The 26,541-nt window shown below is 34.6% G+C and overlaps 1 long non-coding RNA gene across 2 annotated transcripts in view; it reads right to left on the reverse strand.

Moving 5' to 3' along the window:
* LOC129060425 (uncharacterized) overlaps nucleotides 1-26,541 on the reverse strand; it is a 52,384-nt gene that overhangs the window by 5,902 nt on the left and 19,941 nt on the right. For both annotated transcript variants that reach the window (XR_008527125.2, XR_008527126.2), the window contains 2 exons: nucleotides 17,302-17,431; nucleotides 16,839-16,987 (listed from right to left, as the gene is read on the reverse strand). This is a non-coding gene — a long non-coding RNA (uncharacterized LOC129060425). The remainder of the gene's footprint in view (nucleotides 1-16,838; nucleotides 16,988-17,301; nucleotides 17,432-26,541) is intronic.

Here is a 26,541-nt window from a genome sequence, read left to right on the forward strand (position 1 = left end):
AATTCATCTAACTTGTTCATCCCTGATTTCCCAAATATTAACATGTAGTAGGTTGAGAATGTGTTTGTTGAATAAATGAATGTATGAATTATTAAGGAAAAATAAAAGTCAGGATTATAGTAATTTCAAGACTAAACGTACAGCTTTAAAAGTATTGTGAAATGACTTGAAACATTACCTGATATCCTGACCTGCCTGGTATTATAAAAGCTCATAGAATCATGCTGGCAAAATAAATGAAATTTTCCTGCTGAGTGACCACTGAAATCTTTGAATATGCCTTTTTTTTAGATGTTACAAATGTTGTAATAATACTTTCAATTCTTCTATGTAGTTTCAAGAAACTTATTAAGTTACCTGGGTTTAGTGAAGAGAAGAATATTGCTACAATGGCCAAATATATCTCAGCTACAATGCTACATGCACAAAGAAACTTAAAGAATTACGAATGACAGTATAGCAGAAAATACTGGTTAACTGTTTTTTTTTTCCAAAAATGATCTGAAACCATGGATCTGTCCTTTGCAGAAGAGTCTTCAAATTTATCATACAACTTTTTAATAAAATAGCTTTAGTCTTATTTGAAAACCCATGGTTTTATGACAAGTTCCAAAGATAAAACATCTATTCAAGCTAGAATTGCAAAAATATATGTAATTTTACAGTCTACATATAGCCACAGATACAAAAACATTAACCAAGAAAGAATTGCTCCTTTGTTAGAAGAAAATTGCAATTATTCATTAAAGTTAGTTAACAGATACTTATTTTTGTGTTCCTCTATCTAACTGAGACTTATGGCTTATATATTGATTTCCATGTGGATATTTTAGGGAAGATAATTTCTCCACTCATACAACTTGGACAATCATTTTGCAAAACTAATGCGACTTTTTAAAAATGGGAATACAAATAATTTAGCAAACTCTAATATCTGATCACTACATACTTTCTGTTATTTTTAGAGTTTCCCAGCTACCACAATCATTAGCTGACAATGCTTGGAAAGATTAATATAAATTATTATTCTTTTTGTGTTGCTTTCTTTGAACTTCAGTCAGTGTTAGACTTTTATATAGTGCTTATAGTAAATATAAACTGTTTTTTCATGAGGTATTTTCATTGGCGTCTGTATCTGTTTAATAATCCAATTTGCTGGATGCTGAATGGCTTAAAAATATATTACTAACAACAGTTCTGCCAATGAACCTGAAATTGTTGCCATTAAAGTGCACTTTTGACATTGAGTTATAGTGTTTCCCTGAACCATATGTTAAAATCCCAGCATACAGCTTTGGGAAGGATAACCTTTTAAACTAATGTTCAGAAAATTATGGCCCACAAGCCAAACATAACCCATTGCCTATTTTTGTACATAAAGCTTTAATGGAACACATTAAAGAGGGGCACATGAAGCACTAGACATCTCAAAGGTAAAAGTGAGGAGGAAGAGTTGAAATCAATAAGAGTGGACCAAAAATTAACTTGAACTACTAAATCATTTTGCCAATCACAGCAAAAAATAAGGGGGTAAAATTTGAAAAAAAAAAAAGTGAATTTTTAAATGAGTTTCTATGTGAGTCACTATAAATTTCCATGGCTGTTTAATAATTACCTAGTTAAGCACACAGGTCATAGGATTACACGTATTTTGAGCTTTAGTTGATCCAGCAAAAACAGTCTTGCAAAGAAGTACAAATTCACACTGCAAGCAGCAGTATGTGAGACTATTTTTCATCTTTTTCATTTTAACATTTTTAGGGTATAGTAGGTATGCCACCATGGTTTTGATTTGCATTTCCCTAATGACTAATATCTTTAAGGACCTTTTTAAATGTGCATTGATTATTTAGACATCATTGGGGATACAAAAGATCGTTTACATTTTTTTCTTTGGTTTGAGTTTTGTTTCTGATTGATTTGCGAGAATATTTGTGTGTTTTTTCTTTGTACTGCAAATATCTTCTCTCACTCTCTGACTTGCCTTTTCACTCTTTTAGTGGTGTCTTTTGATTGAAAGAAATTTGTCATTTTAATTACATTTCATTTGTTCCATGTTTATGCTGGATACTTTTTACATTCTTTTCAAGAAATATTTACTCCATAGTGATGGAATTTTAAATGATCAACTAGATAGAAATTAGTAAGGATACAGAAGATTTCAAAAACAAGTAATAAGTTCATCTGACTCAGTAGTGTAGAACCCTATACCAAATGATGAGATAAAACATACTTTTTAAGAGCAGATATTCTTTGGTTCTCTTTCATAATCGCTAGGTAAGCACAGCGAATACCAATCAATATGTGCCAATATTGTTTGTATTTTCAAATACTTCTTGTAGTGCTACAAGTTTATTAGATACATGTTTAAGCAAGTTATAGCACATAACAGCTTCATAAGTGTTTTGCTTATGTGTAACATGGATTGTCACCTTTCTCACTGCTAGGACTCTAATATCACCCCACATCCACCACATTAGCATTGGCTGATAATCCTGCAGTTACAAAAACACCCAAACTCTCACTGGGTTAGTGAAAATATATTTCATGCTACTGCTACATGCCAATGCAATTAAGCATCGTGTCACAGTCATTATAGAGACAGGACATACAGGCAATATAAGCTTCATCACAACTGAGAAGATCTAGAAACACTTGGTAAATAGCATTGCTGACTACTATATACGTGTAACACTTGGAAAACTTTCCCAAATAATAGGTTACATGACATATCATAAGAAATATTCAAGAAACTGGATCACATAGAATTATATGCCTAGGGGTAGTTTTGTTTGGATTGCATCTGTTTGGTGATCTCTGACCTGCCTGTACCTAGATATGTATATCATTCTCTAGGTTTAGAAAGATTTTTGTTACTATTTCTTTGAATAAGCTTTCTACTCCTTGTTCTTTCTCACCTCCTTCTTGAAAGACAATGACTCAGATTTGCTCTTCTGGGATTATTTTCTATATCTCATAGGCATTCTTCGTTCCTTTTCATTCTTTTTTTTTTCTCCTCTGTATGTTGTCAAATAGCCTATCTTCAATCTCACTGATTATTTTTGATCAATTCTGCTGTTGAGACCTTTTGATGAGTTTTTCATTTCAGCCAATGTTTTCCTCATTTCCAAGATTCTGTTTGTTTTAATTATTTCAACCTCTTTGTTAAATTTTTCTGATAAATTGCTTTTGTGCTTTATCTTGGAGTTTGCTGAGTTTCCTCAAAACTGTTATTTTGAATTATTGATCTAAGAGTTCTTATATTGCTGTCTCATTGGGTTGGTCACTGGCTCCTGGCTTTGTCCATTTGGGAAGGTCATAATTCCTTGTTTGCTGTTGTTTCTAATGGACACCTGTTTCTAATGGACACCTGTTGTTCATGTCTTTTCACTGAAGGATTAGTTATTTATTCCCAGCTTTCCTGTCTGGGTTAGTTTGGCCTGTCTAGTGTATGTATGTTTAGAGTATCCATGCAGTTTGACTGTTGATTTCCCTTATTCCTAATTTGCTGCCTCCTTGTTGGCACTACATGGTGCCCTAATTTCAAGTTTGCCTCAGCTTTTACAAAAGTTTGATGTGCCATTTGTCCTGAATTGGGGTCGGGGGGAGGAACCCAAAGAGGATTCCCTGGCTGCATAGAGAGGCTGGTTAGAAGTTCATGCCAAGTGTTGCACTACCTCTTTGATTTGGCATCTCCTTTGTCTGAGCTGGAGAGCAGTGCCCATGTTTTGTGCACTGGGACTGCTAACCCCATATCCACTGTCTATTTCCAGCAGACTTTTAGGGGTTCCTCTCCCTAAAGGCACCCAAGTTGCTTTAAGTGGGTTGAAGAAAAAACAGCTTTTCTGTGTAGGAACCCAAGATGATGGGGAAACCAGCTGTCTGCTGCAATATCACATTTTCCAGAGACAGTGACTCCAGGAGAACTTTTCTGTGAAGTGCCTGATAGTTTGGAGGAAGCGTGTAACACAGGGAAAAGTCCATTTCTTCTACCCTCCCCATGCAGTTTACTTCTCTGTGGCTCTAGGATTATCACAGCCTCAGTTTTGAGTTCTGGAGTAGTGGTGGTGATAATTTTGGCACTGGACAGGATTTTGTTTTGTTTTGTTTTCTGTGGGGAGGGTGAAGCCAGATTGCTTCTACTCCACCATTTTGTTGTTGTTGTTGTTGTCATTGTTGGTTTGAGACACAGTCTCTCTCTGTCACTCTGGCTGGAGTGCGGTGGTGCGATCTTAGCTCACTTTAACCTCTGCTTCCCGTGATGAAGTGATTCTCGTGCCTCAGCTTCCCAAGTAGATGGGATTACAGGCGTGCACCACCATGGGCCAGCTAATTTTTTTTTTTTTTTTGTATTTTTAGTAGAGACAGGGTTTTGCCATGTTGGCCAGGGTGGTCTCAAACTCCTGGCCTCAAGTGATCTGCCGGCCTCAGCCTCCCAAAGCGCTGGCATTACAGGTATGAGCCACCACACCAGACCCAACTCCGCCATTTTGGTGACATCACTCTCTTGGGTCACATGCAAGTAATCAAAGTTTAGTTAAATTTGAAAGTTAGAAATTAATAGAAAGTTAACACACACTTCCCAATGTATTTGGGTTAAAATATAATCAGGTACAATCTTCCAAAAAATTCACAGTCCAAATAAGGATTTATATTGATAATAGAGATTAAAATACATTTTGAACTAATAACAATGAAAATACAATGTGTCCAAACTTGTTAAATGTGTATAAAGCAATAGTTTCACAAAACTGGCATGAAATGCTTACATCAGAAAAAAATAAATATTGAAAATTTCTTGAAGTTTTTCAACTCAAGAAATTAGAAGAAAATAGAGAAGGTAAAGAAAGAAGGTGAGCAAATAAAACAAAGTTAAAGAGCAAGAGGTAATTAAATAGAAACTTTAAAATAGAGATTTAAAACACCAAAATATTTTATTTAAAAATAACTCAAAATGTTGGCAAAATTGACCAAGTAACAAGGTTAATTAGTAACTGAATAATTACTAAGTAATTTCATAAGTGTGAAAAGCAAAACTGAAAATTTATAGAAAAAACAGAAGTGAAGAATATTTGTTAGATGTTAGGGGAGAGAAATACTTTTTAAACAAATAACAGGAAGAACAAACCAAATTTAAAAAGATTTACAACTAAGATTACATTAAAGTGAAAACTTTCATATGATGTCATGCACAATGTTTTATTATTATTATTATTATACTTTCAAGTTTTAGGGTACATGTGCACAATGTGCAGGTTAGTTACATATGTATACATGTGCCATGCTGGTGTGCTGCACCCATTAACTCACCATTTAGCATTAAGTATATCTACTAATGCTATCCCTCCCCCCTCCCCCCACCCCACAACAGTCCCCAGAGTGTGATGTTCCTCTTCCTGTGTCCATGTGCTCTCATTGTTCAATTCCCATCTATGAGTGAGAACATGTGGTGTTTGGTTTTTCATCCTTGCAGTAGTTTACTGAGAATGATGATTTCCAATTTCATCCATGTCCCTACAAAGGACATGAACTCATCATGTTTTATGGCTGCATAGTATTCCATGGTATATATGTGCCACATTTTCTTAATCCAGTCTATCATTGTCGGACATTTGGGTTGGTTCCAAGTCTTTGCTATTGTGAATAGTGCCGTAATAAACATACGCGTGCATGTGTCTTTTTAGCAGCATGATTTATAGTCCTTTGGGTATATACCCAGTAATGGGATGGCTGGGTCAAATGGTATTTCTAGTTCTAGATCCCTGAGGAATCGCCACACTGACTTCCACAATGGTTGAACTAGTTTACAGTCCCACCAACAGTGTAAAAGTGTTCCTATTTCTCCACATCCTCTCCAGCACCTGTTGTTTCCTGACTTTTGAATGATTGCCATTCTAACTGGTGTGAGATGGTATCTCATTGTAGTTTTGATTTGCATTTCTCTGATGGCCAGTGATGATGAGCATTTTTTCATGTGTCTTTTGGCTGAATAAATATCTTCTTTTGAGAAGTGTCTGTTCATATCCTTTGCCCACTTTTTGATGGGGTTGTTTGTTTTTTTCTTGTAGATTTGTTTGAGTTCATTGTAGATTCTGGATATTAGCCCTTTGTCAGATGAGTAGGTTGCGAAAATTTTCTCCCATTTTGTAGGTTGCCTGTTCACTCTGATGGTAGTTTCCTTTGCTGTGCAGAAGCTCTTTGGTTTAATTAGATCCCATTTGTCAATGTTGGCTTTTGTTGCCATTGCTTTTGGTGTTTTAGACATGAAGTTCTTGCCCATGTCCTGAAGGGTAATGCCTAGGTTTCCTTCTAGGGTTTGTATGGTTTTAGGTCTAACTTTTAAGTCTTTAATCCATCTTGAATTAATTTTTGTATAAGGTGTAAGGAAGGGATCCAGTTTCAGCTTTCTACATGTGGCTAGCCAGTTTTCCCAGCACCATTTATTAAATAGGGAATCCTTTCCCCATTGCTTGTTTTTCTCAGGTTTGTCAAAGATCAGATAGTTGTAGATATGTGGGGTTATTTCTGAGGGCTCTGTTCTGTTCCATTGATCTATATCTCTGTTTTGGTACCAGTACCATGCTGTTTTGGTTACTGTAGCCTTGTAGTATAGTTTGAAGTCAGGTAGCATGATGCCTCCAGCTTTGTTCTTTTGGCTTAGGATTGACTTGGCCATGCGGGCTCTTTTTTGGTTCCATATGAACTTTAAGGTAGTTTTTTTCCAATTCTGAGAAGCTTGATGGGGATGGCATTGAATCTATAAATTACCTTGGGTAGTATGGCCATTTTCACGATATTAATTCTTCCTACCCATGAGCATGGAATGTTCTTCCATTTGTTTGTATCCTCTTTTATTTCATTGAGCAGTGGTTTGTAGTTCTCCTTGAAGAGGTCATTCACATCCCTTGTAAGTTGGATTCCTAAGTATTTTATTCTCTTTGAAGCAATTGTGAATGGGAGTTCACTCATGATTTGGCTATCTGTTTGTCTATTATTGGTGTATAAGAATACTTGTGATTTTTGTACATTGATTTTGTAATCCAGCATATAAACAGAACCAAAGACAAAAACCACATGATTATCTCAATAGATGCAGAAAAGGCCTTTGACAAAATTCAACAACCCTTCATGCTAAAAACTCTCAATAAATTAGGTATTAATGGGACATATCTCAAAATAATAAGAGCTATCTATGACAAACCCACAGCCAATATCATACTGAATGGGCAAAAACTGGAAGCATTGCCTTTGAAAACTGGCACAAGACTGGGATGCCCTCTCTCACCAATCCTATTCAACATAGTGTTGGAAGTTCTGGCCAGGGGAATTAGGCAGGAGAAGGAAATAAACGGTATTCAATTAGGAAAAGAGGAAGTCAAATTGTCCCTGTTTGCAGATGGCATGATTGTATATCTAGAAAACCCCATTGTCTCAGCCCAAAATCTCCTTAAGCTGATAAGCAAGTTCAGCAAAGTCTCAGGATGTAATGCACAATTAAAGTGAAAAGAAAAGCTGAAAAGCACAATACTAAAAGAATTCATTTCAATAATTTACAGATACCTTTGGAATCAGTAAGAAAAACAAAAATCACCCAAGGAAAAACTGGGCAAAATTATGAAAATGTAATGCACGTAGGAGTAAACTAAATTCCGTAATACTCAAAAAGATGCTAAACCTCAGCAGTAATCATGGAAATGTAATTAAAAATTAAAATGGAATACAATTTCATATTATCTCAATTGGCAAGGTGTGCTAGATCCAATAACACCAAGGGAGATTATGGGTAAAGAGGAACCAAGCAATTACCTTAAGTATGAATCATGAAGAACCTCTTGTACAAATGCACAAGCTTACAAATAGAAACAAGATCATTACCAAATTAGTTTTAATAGAATAAAAATCAAAAAGACATATGCATGAAAATGGGTAAATATGCAATGAAATACTCTATGAAAATGGACAAATAAACATACAATAAACTACTACATAATAGTTAAAATAGATGAATTATAACTACTGGAAAAGACATGAATAGAACTCAAAAAAATTTATGTAAAAATAAAGAAGAAAAAACGTGATACTAATATGTTAAAATATATGCATATTTAAACTCTTTAAACAGTACTTTATGTTATTTATGGATACATACAAATTTGGTAAAACACAAAAGCATGCCTGGGAATGATAGTACCATTTTCAGAGTGGAACTTAAGTTGAAGGCAATCATATGAAGAGTTGGAAAGCTGACCCTAGCGTTTCTAAGATTTTATTTTAAAAGAAAAACAGAGATATGAATCAAATATGGCAGTGTTATAATTTATTCAATTAACTCTCAGTGGTATTTATTAGATGTTAGTTTTACTATTTTCATATTGTATATATTTTATAATTTAAAATATTAAATATTAGTTTAATTATGATAAATCAGAATTAATGATAAAATACGTATCAAAAATTTTCAAAATTTTCATACTATTCAGTCTCATTCTTGGTGACTTATATTCTAAAAATATTTATCAGAAAAAAGAAGCAAAGCATGAAGAGAATATATATGTATTTCTTGAAAGTCTAAATGTAGCAGCATAAATTTTAAGCCACCTATTTGTTCCACAGAAGAGAAACAGTTAACTAAATTATGATACAGGTATATAAATACAGTGGATCATTGTGCACTCTTTTTTGTTAAAGCAATGTGAAAATAGAAAATATTTAACACACAATCCTTTTAGCTTGAATTTTACTTTTTTCTATGGATACCTGATACTTGTACATGTTTATGGGGTACATGTGATATTTTGTTACATGCATATAATGTATAATGATCAAGTCAAGATATTTAGGATATCAGTCACCCTGAGCACTTATCACTTCTATGTGTTGGGAACATTTAAAATCTCTTCTAGCTATTTTGAAATGTGTAATATGTTGTAATTATAGTTACCCTGTTGTACTATTGAACAATAGAACTTATTCCTTCCATTTAACTGTATGTCTGCATCCATTTTCCTACCTTTTTTCATCCCCCCATCACCACCCCCTTTCTATCCACAGGTAAATGTCATTCTACACTCTACCTCCATGAGAACAAACTTTTTTAGTTCTCACATATGAGTGAGAACAAGCAATATTTATTTGTCTTCTGTGCCTGGCATGTTTCACTAAACACAATGACCTCCAGTTCTACTCCTATTACTGCAAATCACTGGATTTCATTCTTTTTATGGCCAAATAGTATTCCATTGTAAATATATGCCACATTTTCTTTATTCATTCATCCGATGATGGACACTTAAGTAGATTCCATATCTTTGCTGTTATGAATAGTGCTGCAAGAAACATGGGAGTGCCTGTAGCTCTTTGATGCACTGACTTCATTTCCTTTGGATAAACACCCAGTAGTGGGATTGTTGAATCATAAGGTAGTTTTATTTGTAGTTTTTTGAGAAATCTATGTACTGTTTTCCATAATAGCTGTGTTAATTTACATTCCCATCAACAGTGCATAAGAGTTCCCTTTTCTCTGTATTCTTGCCAGAATCTGTTATTTTTTGTTTTTCCGATAATAGTCATTCTAACTAACTGTGGTGGAATTCTATCTCACTGTGGTTTTGATTTGCATTTCGCTGATGATTAGTGATGCTGATCATTTTTTCATGTACTTGTTGGCCTTTTGTATGTCTTCTTTTGAACAATGCTTATTGAAACCCTTTGCCCACTTTTTAATGGGATTATTTACTTTTTTTGGTGTTCCGTTGTTTGAGTTCCTTGTATATTCTGGATATAGTCCCTTGTTGGATGAATATAATCTTACTAAAAGTATAAAATTTTGTGATTGCAACTATATGAAGCTATAAATCCATGTAGACAAAATGAAAACTGTTGTGTTTTAATTCAGAAGTAATAAGTTAAAAATCATTTGAAAATTAATACTTGAGAATGTAGGGAAATTATAAAGCAGATACATACGATTCAAAAACAGATGAAAATATCAACATTACAATGGAATATGGGTCTTTGTACTGAGTGGTACCAATCAAATTTTGGAAATGGACTCTGATGCTTTGCTTCTCTAAATTTTGATTCTAGCAGGAAAAAAATGAAGCAAAGTTCTTATCAGATATTATTTGGTACTTATTTTATGGTTACAAGAAATGTAATGATTACCAGGAAATACCCTGCAACTACAAATGAAGGCAAATGGAATATTTGTTGCAGGGCAATGATAATCCAATGTTTAGAGATGGAAATGAGGAAGTGTTTGAATTCCAAAGCTGACCTAGTTCCAAGGCATAATACACATTGAGGTCTGGTGGCAAAATCTTCCATAAAATTTGCTGCCATTCTCTCTAGCACAGTTTGTTCCACAGACCATACTGGGGCCTCCTTTATTCTGGACTTTCCATTGTAAACACAAGTGCCCAATAATATAATAATCTTTACCTTCCTACAGGAGGAACAAGTTATTTGGCTTCCTGCCCACATTCTCATTAAATGCTGAAAATTTGTCAGAGTACTCTTTGGTACAATGATTTCTATCGCTATATTCAGAGTGAAAACAAACCTTTTCTTTATATATATATATATTTATTTATATTTATATTTATTTATTTATTTAAGTTCTAGGGTACATGTGCACAACGTGCAGTTTTCTTACATCTGTATACATGTGCCATGTTGGTGTGCTGCACCCATTAACTCGTCATTTACAAAGAAACTCAAAGGATAAAGTTAAGTTTAAAGTGGAGTTAAAATTGATATGTCTCACAAATGTTTTCGTTATTTCAAATGTACAAAATATAAAAGCTGAAGAAACGTCAATAAAATTAAAGAAACTATGAAATTGATTTGATTTTATACAATTCCAAGTGGTAGCTTTAAATAAGCCTTCCTGTTTCAAATAAATTGCCTTGAGCAGAGCTCTTTATAAAGTAATGTGCCATTTACCAAAAGCTTGTCTTAGTGTTCTGCCCAGTTAGTGAATACCTTCCATTAAGGTTGGACCAATTACAGAGTACAAATGCTGTTTCAATTTTTTTGTTTCCTGCAGACACAAAGGTCAAATGTCTGAGAAACTCTTAGGTGGATTGAGTTTTCATTTTGTTCCAAATGAGACTGTATAATTTCTTGGGATGCTCCTAGTTCTCAGAGAAGGGTTTTGAAGCTCATGACACATTCATCCATTTTCAGGCTAGAGCTGAGCAAGGGATGGATTAGTTATAGGGATTTTTTGTATGATATAGCAACTTTTGAACTAGTGGCATGTTGTTAGTAACAAATAAATTTCCCAGTACAAATTGCTGGTTTTGCTTCAATTTGCAAAATTAACTTATAAGAACAGTATGTGGATAATGTCTACCTCTTTGCTTATTACACAGCTGATACATTAATTTTTGTTGATAGATTTTCAGTACCATTTAATACTAATTGCACTAGATGCTGTTGCTTTTGACGTCTCTTTGGCTACAGTCTTTCTGACCAGAATATTTTATAGTATTCTGAGCATATTTTTATGGTGATTTCATGCATCCAGTGAATACTGGATTTCTATTTCCTATTTCAATACCAACTTCACCATCTTGAAATGGTCAACTATTTATAAATTGTATCTGAGGGGAGACAAAGAAAATAATGAATAAAAGAGTCAATACATTAACATTCTTTAGTAGAGGTTAACATCTCTATTAAGATGTAATCCCCAAGAGGTTAACATACAAATATAACTAGTGCAGCAAGAGTAGAGACACATTAAGTGAACTCTGCTACAGTTGGCTATTTTTCTACTACTGGTCTATTTTTTCACTTATTTTGTACATACCAACTCAATGTTCTTGTCAGCAATGAATAGATACTTAATTATTCAATACATTTCACATTTGAGTTCAAGTTAACTTGACTGCCAACTTCTAAAGATAACTTTGCAAAGGCCCTTGAGAAATATGATTTAAAATGCTGTACTGTTCTATGGGTAAAAATGTGATTTCAGTCAACCCTCTCTTCCTGTTCCTAGTTAAGTAGAGTGATGACAGAGATAATCTATAACATCAGGGATATTCTGTGTCATACAGGTTTGACTTGAAGAACACTGCATTTTCTAAAGCAAATTTATTTTCTGTTTTGGCTTGGTTGAAGTTAACATTCAAATGTGTTGGTTTTCCCTTGGAGAGTGAAACTTGAAATATGTTTCCATGGAAAGTGGAATTTGAACTATGTTGGGTGCCAGGGTAAATGAGCCTGGAGCTGCTGTATAGTGTAGCTCACTGGTCAAAATATTGATGGCCTGTATTTACTTATAATGGATAAAAAACTATATGAGTGTGGCTTTTCTAAATCCATTACATGCAAATAATTTGCATTAATTTCATTTTTCTTAATTCATTTTAAAGCACTTTTGAGGTTATCTCAGTTGAACTTTTCAATAAATTATGAGGCCTTAACATAGACCATTATAAAAAGAAACAATTTGAGAAAAATTTTAATATATATAAGAGCCATAAAACATCCACTTTTTGCTTATAATAATGCCACATTTTTCTTCTAAAGAGTTGTTCCAAAGCTGTTACTAGTAACGCTTAGCAAATTTACAGCACTTTTAACATTTCATGTACTCTCAGAGTTTTATAATCTGCATATATAGTTTGTCTTTAGTCCTACATTTGGTATAAAACTTATTTTAAATAAAAAGTATAATTAATTGATATGTGACCAACCAATTTGTGAACCTATACGCCTTCAGTTCCTTGATTTCAGAATCAATTGTTATTTTCCTGATTCCCTCTTTAAGGGCTGCCTTCAACTTTTCCTCTTTGAGAAAATAACTTTAAAAAGAATTGAAAAGGTCTTAGAATTTAGATAAGGGCCAGGGCAAAAATGTATCTAGGATTATGGTAAATAGTGGAATTTCTCTCCCATGTAATTTATATACAAAAATACAAGGGGTTATACACTTGAGTTCTTCTAGTTACCTTTAGACTCTCAGTCTTCTTTTAGGGTTATTCTTTCTTTTTTCATGATTATCATGTTATATTCTCAGAGTATGTTCTAAACTGTATTCGTTTTCACAATTTACTTTCTCTCTGGTTTAATGATTTCTTTTATTGAAATCATCATTGGTATACATCCACCTGGTGGTATTTATTAATAACATTTGTATCTACATTATTACTTAAGTTTGAGACAGTCTTTATTCTGGGTTTCGCAGTCCAGGTAAAATATTATTTTTCATTAAACCACTCCATTTTGTAAATTTTTAAATTATTTTTCTTTTATTTTAGTGATTTTTCTACTCTTTAAAGTTTCTCTATGGATCCCAAAATTTTAATGTTTATTTTTCTTCCCTATTATCAGTCATCATTTACTAAGGAAAATGTAGCCACTACCAGAATTACGATAATTAATAGGTTATTTAATGTAGGAACCAGAACTTATGAAATGGGAAAAGGTGGGAAAACAAAGTTCTGTAAGCCAGTACCACAGAATTGGAGAAGCAATCACTGATGTCAACCGGAAGCCAGATTTGGTGATGAAGCCCAAGAAGGCATTATGCCTGCCTGCCATGATCATAGGGTGAGAGCTCATAGAGAAGTCTGTTAAGCCATGCATTTGACAGCCACAGGAACAAGGGCCTTTTTTTTTTTTACTGCTATCATCTTCTAAATGTTGTGAATTTCTCTGATTGGCAAACCAACCCAAAACCATGCAGGGGAGGTGATTCTGGGAAATGTAGTTCCTAGCCTTAGAAGGGGTTTATGGAGGTGCCACATTTACAACTGACAATCCAGCTTTCAGAAAAAGAACAACATAGGCAACATACAAACACAGAACAAGTGAGAAATGTACAAGTATTTTCTTATTTGTTTTGGGATATATTCGTGGACATTACTAAGGTCATCCAAATTTATGAAATATCAATTATGAAGTTAATCTTTATTCTGTATATTTGTAATAACCAATTAGATAATAACCAATTGTTCGCAACATACTTTTATAGTTTAATGTGATTTGGAGAATTAATTAACTGATAATTCAACACCAAGACCCAAAGTCAATGGTAATAGTCAGATAAGACAAATATTTATTTCGATATTAAAATAAGTGCTAAAAATATTTCCCAAGCAGGGAACCTGGACTTCTATCCTGATCTGACAGTTAGGAGACCTAGGGAGTTAATATAATTATGAGGCTAATTAGATACATAATGCCCATGTCATATAAAAATAAATAGTTTGATCCTCCCTATTGATAGGGACAGAGAAGGAAAAAATTGCCAACACAATGTCAAGTACTAGGATATGTGTTGATTTGCTGTAGTAAAGTTATCACATCTAGTACAGTAGCTACAATTGGGGCACGACTTGGTAATATATAGTAGATTACTGCCATCTGAATTTTGCAAATATTAAATAGGTAATTTGAATAGAGACATGGTAGAGACCAACTAGCTTGCATCTTTTAATGCTTTTTACATTTTGAGACAGGGTCTCATTCTATCACCCACGCTGGAGTGAAGTGACAAGATCATGGCTCACTGCAGCCTCAACTTTCAGGTTCAAGTGATCCTTCCACCTCAGCCTCCCAGGTAGCTGGGACTAGAGGCACATGACACCATGCCAGGTATTTTTAAAAAATTTTTGTAGAGATGGGGGTCTCACTGTGTTGCCCAGGCTGGTCTCGAACTCCTACCCTCAAGCAATCCTTCCCTCTTGGCCTCTCAAATTACTGGGATTACAAGTATGAGACATCGTGCAAAGCTGCCTTCAATTCTTTTAGTAGTGATGCTAATTTCTGCAACTACTCAAAGTATGCAATATTGCTCCTAATTTACTCTCTGTGACCAGTGAATATATAGGAAGTAATTTTAGGATCTTTTATTTGACTATTGCTACCACATTCAAGTCAGCTAACCAATACAAGATATGAGAGTCCTTCCAGATGGTGGTATATATATTCCAATTATGCATTCAAGGACAAGAGGAGTAACACCATGGTTTTCCATGGACCTGCTGGACCAACTGTCAGAATGACTTGGAAAACTCCATTTGTCACCTGTTATTCATAAACTGTATTCTAGCAAGAGAACTGAGAGGGATTTTTGTTTGCTGCTGGATTGATTGGCTTTTGTTTGAAGATTTGTTTGGTTCCATTCTATCTTTCTTGGCTCATGATGGTCTCTAGCACTCCTTAAAAACTTCAGTAATCCATTCTTCCCACTTGGTGGTTACCCTGGGAAATGCCTGTACTCACTTTGGGGAAAACTGGAGGACTATTTCTTTCATAAATACTTGTGGTGGCACAGTGGGGCCCTCCCTCAAGTGTTATAGGCTTCCTTTCAATCAGTGGGCCTTGGTCTCTAAACTGACTTAAGTATTCAAAAGAGTGGGAGCCTATAATTTTTCACTGCAGGACTGTCAACTTTCTTCTTGCCAGACCTTGACCATTTTGTTACACAAATGGAAGGATATCCTTACCAGACGTCTATCTGTCAAACTCCTAGGAACAACATGATTGATTAACCATCACCTTATCTCCTGTAGGAAAAAACATTATTGCCTGAAGTAATTATGCCTTCCTTGCTTCTCACAGCTATGTTCTGCTCTTCGGGCTATGCCTTCCTGGAATCCCATCATCCCTATTGATATTAAATACCCTAATTCTGTGGCTGTCCCTCCTACTGCCTCTGGACTGCAGAGGTCAGTCATCACCGAAATTCTCAAAGTTCAGATGCTTCCCTCGTCAAGGCACTCCCTACCACCTTAATTTTTTTTTTTTTTAAGTATCTTCTGGACCTACTGGACCTACAGATAGAAAGATTGATTGTTCTTAGATATTACAGAGTAGATTCATTCTGAATTTACTCAACTAAACTAAAATCTGAGACTTTCTTCAATACAATGTCAAAGAATTTATATCATCTCCATGTCATTTGCTCTAGATTGTTATGCCCAGGCTTCAAGAAGCGATTCCAGAAAATTATGTCCAGTTACAGATATTTTTGCCAACATTTCAATCCTAAGTCATAGGTGAATACCTTCATGTCAATGAATTTTTTTCTATTTAATTTCCACATTTTCTTCTCTTGTTATAACACCTTCAGGATCCATGACCATTCATTTCAATCTGTGTGCGCTAGTTTATATTTTCCAGGCTTCCTCTTTCTTTGACATTTAGAGAATTGTTTTTCAGCCTACATGGGATGTGCTGAAACCTGATTCTGGTTAGCCTGGAGACAGTAAGTGTTGGTGGAGTGAGAAGAAGAGCAACATTTTATTTGATACCTACCTCAAATGAGGTCTTTGTGTGGTCTACTGGCAAAAAGGAGGCTCTGATAAGTGGTAAGGAACTGCCTCTGCCAGCCAGGAGGGGTAAGAGGAACTTGGAGATTCCATAGTCTTTGGCTCTTCTACTCAAATATTTCCATTCTAATCAATTTTCCTATTATGATCCTGGCATTGACATCAGAGATGCTTCTGATTTCATATTTACTGAGGATCTGACACCCTTATGATCATAATCTGGAGTTAAGTTTAAGCATTTTCTGCTATGCAGCTGTAGCATATTAGAATCTCCTTTAAACTGCAGATCATCTCTGGCTTTCACAGCATCTTTTATGCAGCTGCATCGATCCTATTATTTTATTTTGCAAGATCTCTGATGTCATTAAAATAGGCATCTGAAATTACAATCTTCATAAGTATCATTGTCTCCACAGTGATCAAATGATGTACCCATTTGATTTCCCCAAGCCTTGTTCACAATTAACCATAGGCCAGTGTTTAATAATTGTGGTACCACTGCATGTCAAGTTATTATCATCTTCACTTTGTTATTGTCATCTCACTTACCAACAGACAGGTGAGCAATCCAATATTAAAATCTCACTCTGAAGATCTGCATTTGTGGGAGACTCTTGGAGCAAACTGTCTTGGTCCAGATTTCTTAAAATTTACAGCCTGATTAAAGATTGTGAGTGGCTTTATTTGGAAATGCAGTACTGGGAAAAAGGAAAGGAAAAAGTGAGGCAAGACAGAGCAGAAGAGAAAATACAAATTGATACGTTATCCAACCGGCCACAGCTTCAAAAATACAACACAGCCAGTTTCAAGGTCATAAGGCTCATTTTTCAGACAGGATGTATAAGCCCACCCCATCTTGAACAGTTTCACAGGCAGTGAAAATGAAAGGGATTAATTGTTCATTCTTTTGTCTATCTCTGGTTCACTACAGTGTATTATCTTTCCCAGGCTTCTAGGTTCTGTTACCCAGGCCTTTACTTGGGTAAACCAGATTGCATGAGGTGATTTTCACCTGAGTCAGGAACAGTTAGAGGAGACGAGAGCCTCTGTGAATCTGACCAAGTTGTGCTTTGCTTTGTGCATCTCACTGAGGCATGTACAAAAGAGAACACACCAAAGTCCATCCTTCACCCTGGAAGAGACTGAGAAAGAGATGTTAGCAGAAAAAGTGAAGAAAGCAATAACAAGGTCACTTGGTTGGTCCGAGATTTTGGAGACAGGCAAAACTGAGATATCTTGAGAGGCATATAAACTTGCTTCAGTTCATTTTCTATTTTTGAAATCTCCTTACTTTCATTTTTAACCTCTTTTACTGTCTATATTTCTGCAAATCATTGAAGCATTTTTAATGAAACCGGACATATAACCCAAATTCATGGTGTCTTGCATTTGTGGGAGTTTTTTGAGCTAATTAACATATGAACTATTCACAACTTATTTTTTTATGGTGAGAACACTTAAAACCTACTCTCTTAGCAATTTTCAAGACTACAATACATTGATATTAACCATAGTCACCATATTATACAATAGATTTCATTAATTTATTCCTCCTAACTTAAATTTTGTGTCCTTTGACAAATATCTCCCTAATTCCCCTCCCCAAGATGTCTTGAATTTGGAGAAAATTAATTATGAAGTAAATTTAGAACATCTTAGTTGAAGATACCTGATATATAAGATGAAATTTCAAAGCTTAAGGTCGGAGTGAAAAGTATGAATTTAAGAGTTACAAGTTGTAATGTGGGTATGCAACTGATAGCATAGAAAGAGAAGGGGAAACTGCCAAGGGCTGAAAGTCTATATTTTACTGAATACAGATGTATGGATTTGACAAAGGGCTTCTCATCCAACTTTCATCAGTTTTCCCATTAATGAAACCTAACAGCAAAGGAGAAGAAGCAATTTTTCAAGCTACGTAGACCTGAAGATTAGAAGTGAAACTAACATTTGACTAGCAGTTAAGGAAACACTTCCACAAATATTATTTTATTTAATTCTTACTACGGCCCTAAAAGAGAAGTATTAGTGTAGTTGGTAGTATGTATTTCCTCTAAAAATTTCCATTCCAACTGCCTTCTAGGTGGAGAAGTTGGAAATTTAAAAACTAACTTTCAAGATTTCCTTAATCTAGACCGTTGTATATAAATTAACTTTCACAAATTAGTTATACTGGTGTGAGATTAAAAGGTCACAAATGTGATGGAGCCCATTCTCTTGTTGATATGGTTGCTGGCTAGCACAAATGTTGGGATCTGGAAATTTGCGGATAACTATAGTGACTGGTTTGATCCAGGGCCTGATGAGTAATTGGGGGTGGCAATTTTCTGACCTCAGATTTGTAGCTCTATTGGACATAGCCTAGAAATCAATAGTTAAATCAGTTCTTTAAGATTCTACAATTTTGCTTTTCCAATTATTCTGTACAGTCTCTATTAAATCCCTTCTGCCTGAATATTGACATAATATCTCATATTTAGTTTAACTTCTTCCTATGTTGGGATAATTGTAGACACATGGAATGGTAAGAAATAATACAAAGCAAGCCTTTGTACCCTTTAAACAGTCCCCCTAACTATGGTAATATCTTGCAAATTATAGTACAATATCTCAACTGAGATATTAATATTGAAACAGTCAAGATACAGGACATTTCCATCATCACAAAGATCCCTCATTTTGCTTTTTTGTAATTAACACCCAATCCCCTTTCACTGTTTCTTAACCCCTGACAACCACTAATATGTTCCATATTTCTATAATTTTTTCATTGCAGGATGGTTATTGTATTCATTGGCTAGGGCTGCCATAACAAAGTGCCACAGACTTGGTGGCTTAAACAAGATAAATTTATGCCCTTATAGTTCTAGAGCCTGGAAGTCCAAGATCAAGGTACTGGCAGGATTTTTTTTTCCTGAAGCCTTCTTTTCGACTGTTAGATGCCTATCTTCTCCTGGTGTCTTCACATAGTCTTGCCACTGTGTGTGTGTGTGTCCTAATCACCTCTTATTTTAAAGACACCAGGCATATTAGATTAGGACCCACCTTAATGACATCTTATTACCTTAGTTATCTCTTTAAAGACTTTGTGTTCAAATATAATCACATTCTGAGGTACCAGAATTAAGACTTAAGCATACAAAATTTGCAGAAACATATTCAGTCCATAATAGTTTTTAAATGGAATCATTTAGCATGAAACCTTTGGGGATTAACTGTTTTTCACTCACCATAATTCTCTGGAGGTTCATTGAGCTCGTTGTGTGTATCAATAGTTTGTTCTTTTTGGTGCTAAGCAGTATTCCACGATAAAGATATCCAAGTTTCCTTAACAATTTACTCTTTGAAGATCATCTGGGTACTTTCTAGTTTTTAACTATTTTGAATAAAACTAATAAACATTCATGTACATGTTTTTGTATGAATGTAAGTTTTTTTTTTCCTATGGAAAATTGCTCAAGAGTACAATTGCTGGGTTATATGGTAGTTCTATGTGAGGTTTTTAAAAAAAATTTCAAAATGCTTCTTAGAGTAATTGAACCATTTATATTCTTACAAGTAATTTAGGAGTGACCTAGTTTCTCTGTGTCCTCACCAGCATTTGGTGTTGTCACTTTTTTCTCTTAGCCATTCTGATAGATGTGTAGTGATATCTATTGTGATTTAAATTTGCATTTCCCTGAAGGCTAACGATGTTGAATAGCTTTTCATGTGCTTATTTTCCATTTGTAAATGCCTTTTGGTGAAATGCCTCTGCCTGTGATTGCTCATTTTCTAATCAGATTGTTTATTTCTTTATTGTTCAGTTTTGAGAGTTTTTATAAATTCTAGATGCTTGTTCTTTGTTAGATATATTGTTTTCAAATACTTTGTCCCAGTCTGTAGCTTGTCTTTTCATCCTCTTGGCAGCTTTTTGCAGACCAAAATTTTTCATTTCAATGAATTCCCACATATCAGTTTTTCCTGTTACTATCATGGTTTTGGTTTAAAATCTAAGAGTTCTTTGCCTAACTCTACATTCTGAAGATTTTCTTCATCCATTTCTTCTAAGAGTCTTAATTTCGATTTTTACATTTAAGTTTGTGATCCATTATGTGTTTTTTGTGTACAGTGTAAGATTTGATTATTTTGGCCTATGGAGTTGTGCGTCCAATTGCTTCACTATTATTTGTTGAAAGAGTTACCCTTCCTCATTGAATTGCTTTTGCACCTTTGTCAAAAATCAGTTGGGTATATTTGCGTGTGTCTATTTCTTGGTTCTCTATTCTGTTCCGTTGATCTATATAATTATTCTTCTACCACAGTCACATAGTACTGATTACTATACCTATATGTTAAATCTTGAAACCAGAGAAACATATTCCTTCCATTTTATTATTCTTTTTCAAAATTGTTTTAGCTATTCTATATATCTTGTCTATATCTACAAAAAATACAGAATTTTGGTGAGAAGTTTTTTATACCTGTATATTAACTCGGCAAAAATTCATGCTTGCTATGTTGAGCCTTCTAGCCCATAAATACGGTATGTCTCTCCATTTACTTAGATCTTTTTTGATTTTTTTAATAAAGAATTTTTAGTTTTCAGGATGCAGTTACCATAAATGACTATTCAATATACTTGTAAGTCATTTTGTTTTTTAGAAGTTATAAAAGATATTGTATTTTTAATTTTGGTATCCACATGTTTGTTGCTAGTAGACAGGAATATAATTGATTTTTGAATTTTATCTTGTGTCATGTGACCTTGCTAAACTGATTAGTTCTAGAATTTAGATTGAATTTAAATTTTTACATTGACAATCATGTCATCTGCAAATAAAACAGTTTCATTTTTCCTTTCTGATCCGCATGCCCTTAATTTTTATTTTCTTGCCTTAATCCACTAGCTACAATTTCTAGTGCTTATTGAATAAAAATTGTGAGAGCATATATACTTGCCTTGTTACAGATCTTAGGAGGAAATGTTTCAAACTTTCACCATTGAAGAAGAATGTTAGATGTAGGATTTCTGTAGATGCTGCTTATCAAACTGAGGATTTTTCTATATCAATTGATATGATTTTTTAAAATTAGCTAATTAATGTGATGGACTATATTGATTATCAAATATTGACCTTGTTTTGCATACCTGGAATGAACTTCACTTGGCTATGGTGTATAACATTTTTATATTGTTAAATTGTATGTGCTAATAGTTTCAGTAGTTTGTGTATTTCAAAAAAGGGCCCATTTCATCTATTTTGTCCAATTTAGGTGCATAGAGTTTTTCGTCTCTTCTTGATGTTTGCAGGGATTATAGTGATATTCCTGTTTCAGTCATGATATTGGTACTTTGTTTTCTCTGTTTCTCTTTTTCTCTCTCTGTTGTGCTACATATTTGTCAGTTTTATTGATGTTTTGCAAAGAACCAGATCTTTCTTGTATTGGTTTTCTCTATTGTTTGTCTGTTTTCTATTTCATTTATTTCTGCTCGTATCTTTATTATTTCTCCAGTTCTACTTGGTTTGGATTTATTTTGCTTTTCTTTTTCTAGATACTTGAGGTAGGAACTTAGAATATTTCCTTTTTCTAATTCATGCATTTAATGCTGTAAGTTTTTCACTCAACACTACTTGAGATGTGTTCCACAAATATTGATATATTTTCTTTTATATTCAGTACAATGCATTTTTATATCTGACCTGAAACATAGTCTTTATGAGTTACTTAGCAGTGTGTTGTTTAGCTAAAATTTTCATTAAATGAATATATTAATCTGCAGCTACTATGCCTTAGATGAAACTATGTACCTGACTATGGAACATCAAGTAATTACACAACTAAAGTTGTCATCCTGTGGATAACAGACTTGCTAACTTGTAAGTTATGAACAGGTGTTCTACACTCCTTTGACACTTACCTCTTTTGCACTGATGATTCTATCTTGCTTCACACCTGTAGTCTCATGGGGGTTTCCCTACAACCTAATTAAAGTGAAGAAAAATGCTCAGGCCTGGTTTACAGAAATGTAAGCATGATATGATGACACTAACTGGAGTTAATCTGTTACTCATGATAGTTCCACTAAAGGGTGATTTTTTAAAATAAGGTTAAAAAAAATCCTTCCAGTGACTAGATCTATGAGTGGTGCACTTCAACATCCACTTTATATGAAAAGAGAAACAGTCATAGATAAAGATATGCACTTATTCCTAGGAAATAATATCTTGGATATTTAATCAGGCATCTGAAAAAAAATCTGATATATAAAAGGAAAGTAGGCCAGGAGACTAGCAGCCCAAGAGCAAACTTATTTTACTGAGTGGGGAAATTGACTTTGACCAGGGATACCTACAGTTACAACTGCACCATGGGGGAAGATAAGAGTAGACCTGGAACCTAAGTGATTCACTAGACTGTCTTTTGGTATTTCCATGACCAATGAAAATTGTGAATAGATATTGGCACAACAACAGATCACACTTCTGTGAGTCTGAAATTTAATATCTAGGTCACTCCAGAAAGCAAGCAAACCAGATGAGAGAAGATGATGGCTAAGGATGAAGGAAATCTTGACTCCATGGCTAGCTGCTGCATTGCAGACTATAGTTTCAGTTTGCTAAAGTTTGTTAAGATTTTTAAAGAGGTTGAACCTGCATGTTACCTTTTATGGAAGATATGATACCATCTTGTTCTTATATAAGATCCAGATACAAGAGGATGCAAGCAGAAAGACACAAGGGATGAACTGTACCAGCCTCAGTTTATCTGCCTCTTTAAGCCTCTGCCTTTTGCTTATTGGAGAATATGGCATGCCACTGCCTTTGTTTTCCCTTCTGACACTATTTACTGCTAAAACTTTTTGGAGGTAAGAAGTGGAATGTACTAGAGTCCCTCTTGGTATCACCATAGTGGGCCACCGCAACTCTAGCACCAAAGTCTCACCCAGAGGGACACACACAAGTTCTGTTCCTGTCCAAAGCTTTCTGACCTAGAGGAAGACATCCAGCCTCAGGGAGTGACATACAGCTTTTCCATCAATTGCCTGGACAGGGAAAGGAAGACAATCCAGGAAAGCAAGAAATTTAACACCCATGGGGAGAATAAAAACGAGGGACCGGAGACTTCAAGAATCTGGAAAGTGAATGTCTTTTCCATCCTGCTCCTGATGGACTATACTGAAGCAATGTGATTCTACATGTCTTTTCTGGAAGACATTTCTTTTGGCAAACGGCCAGCTGTGTTTTCTTCTAACTCTATGACCAGGTTTGTATCACACTCCCAAATACTTACTTACTTTCCCTTCTTCTCACCTCACTTCCTTTTCCTTCCTAACTCTTCTGGCCTGGAATTTTACCTCTCAATAAACCCTTTGCATATAAGCTTTTCCTCATGTTCTATTTTCCAAGCTAACACTGGGCAAAAAGTAAAATATGGTAACAAAATGCGTATGAAGTAAAACAGGAAATGTAAAATAAGGATAGTGAATTTATGAAACAAAATACCTATCTTATTTATTTTCCATATAAATTTTGGAGGTATACATTCTGGAAGCCAGCATAAAGAATGAAACACAATTCTTGAATAATTCACAAGTCTAGTAACAAAGAGAATGATCAGAATTAAATTACTCTGCGAACTGACACCACTTTGCACAATTCTGGACTTCTTAAATGACAGAAAATACCTTGTCTTAATCAGTGTGTTTATATTTATGAGGTCCTAGTACTACTAAGTAATCCTGAAATGTTTCCAATTATTGTCATGGAGATTGGAAAATAATCTAGATAGTATGCCAGGTGCTGTAGTACATGCTAGGTTCTGACGAAACAAAGCTTGCCATCAAAAACACCTATAAACTAAACAAACGTGTGTTTGTGTGTGTGTTGGGTTGTGTGTGTATAAGATAGAATCGCATAGTTTCTAACACAGGTAAACTGGGAATTTAGAGGGTGCACAGAGAATAAATTAGTTACTTCTACAAGAGAACAGCAGGGGAAAAAAAACCATTTAAGTGTAGTGCATATGGAAACTTAAAATAAGTGTAACTATCATGTGAGGTGTGCAACCATGAAAACTTATGGAAGATTTGTACAACTCAAAGTTGGACCTTTGGGGTCTAGAATATGACTGAATGTGAGTGATGATTTTTAGTAGGTAAACATAAGGCAGATTGATAGATTGCACAGAATCATTCATAGCATGTAAAAGTTTTAGCTCTCCTGTTGAGAAATGGGAGGGTTAAGATATTTAATAGAAAAAGGGAGGGCACATTGCATAGGACCATTTATACCATGAAAGGGTATGTACTTTCCTGTTTGTTAGGAATCACTGAGGGACCTGAAACAGTAATGTAACATATATTTCATTTTAGAAAAATCATGGTGTCACTAATATTAAGGATATAATTGGTTTTGAAAAACACAGGCAAAACTAGAGGTGAGAAATCACTGTACTTTGTTATGACAATCAAGTCAGGAGGCAACAGAAGCTTGAGTTAAAGCATAACAAGAGCTGCAGAAAGGAACTGCTAAGAGAAATAGCAGGTAGAAATTATGGAGGGAAGTGTAGCACTACTTGGATGCAAAAGAGAATCCTAATATGATGATGATTATCATCATGAAAAATTATAGAAAGCTAACTTTTTGTAGGTGTTGCATTAAGCACTTTTCATGAACCCGTATATTTATGTTTGATTTATGTTTGATGATCAGCAAGATAGCAGTACTATTCATAGTAATTCAGTAAATTTAGGAAAAACAAGTTTATAGGACAAATGCACACAGTGGATACTCTTCTACCGTTTGATTTGAAAAATACATTCACAACAGAAAGCCCCCTCTCTTTTTTGTAAAATGAAGGTACTATAATCATAATATTATAATGTGAGGCTATGCTAATATTGGCCTAAGGTGTTCAAATTTGGGTTCATGATGGCAATTCCAGTCATCGCAACTGAATATTTTCAATTTGTTTTTTGCTAAAATTCTATTAAAGCAATAAGTTAAAAACTTAATATTGTGCATTTTGAATTTGAAGCTATAGCAAAACTACTGCAACATTCTATCCCAACAGACATGGAAGACATTTATTGAGGATATTAGGTAGGTTTTCCCCCTTTTTATAAATCGAAGCATAGCTTTGGATTAGAATAAACTGCTATGTAGCCACTGTGTCTTATTAGACTTGTGATGTTTGCTTAAATAAGCTATCCTTTTTATCTTACTTTCCTAATTTCTTTAACAACTCATTAGCGGGTCACTCACTGTTGTACCCAGTAAACTTTTAATTTAAATTTACCAGTCAGTTTGTTATGAGATACTGTAAAGCATCCTCACTGGGTGGGTGGCACTGCTTACTTGTGCAAAGCATGGACTCAATCTTCTTGAAAGTACTTCTGCTCTATCTATGATCAGTTGCTATTTTTTCCAGGTAAATTTTATTTGTATCTTTAACACATGAAGATATTGAGTACAGTGCATCCATTTTGTGAATTTATTTCTGAAATTCTCATGACCTTGACTGAGGACAAGCAGAGAATTTTTACAAACAATACTCTGCCTTCATCTATAAAACTCTGGAGAGAAGAGAAAGTGTCCTGTGGAGTCCTTGGGAATTATACACTCACCGCTGAGATCTTAGCCATTCCCTTGCTGGCTGTTAGCTTTCACAGATGACCAGACTCTCCTAATATGGCAAGTAGTCACTGGGATTATGATATCCATGTGGAAGTCTGTGCTAGTATTCCAAACACAAAGTGACCGATTAGCACACATTGTTATTTTACCTGACTAAATCACACGCGCATTACATTGCTTTTCTAGTAACAAGCAGATCACGGAATTTACTGAAGGCAAACTGTGAGTTAGCCACTCCATGTTTCTCCGGGCAGACAGTCCAGAGAAAATGAGGAGGTTTCCAAGGGAAAGCTCATATTGTAAATTGTCAGGTATTAAAAATAAAATAAAAATAAAAATTTGAAGTCAATTACCCCTGAAAACTTCTGACTAGCAACATTTTGGCTTTATACTGACTAGACAGTGTCAAATGTAAATTATCCTGTTTATATTTTAAAAATACAGACAGCTTGTCTATTGGATTACTACACTTACGCAGCTAAAATATTTACAGACATAGAAATTACATTTCTTGTAAACAACTATTATCTCTCTTGAGCAACCTAATCCCATGTTTTAACCTATTTTGAGGAGGTAATTAGCTACCTCTTTATTCCCAAATTGAAAATAGTTAGTAAGATTTTCTTCATCAA

Source organism: Pongo abelii, chromosome 6, assembly GCF_028885655.2.
Source record: "Pongo abelii isolate AG06213 chromosome 6, NHGRI_mPonAbe1-v2.0_pri, whole genome shotgun sequence".
In the NCBI taxonomy this organism is placed as follows: Eukaryota; Metazoa; Chordata; class Mammalia; order Primates; family Hominidae; genus Pongo; species Pongo abelii.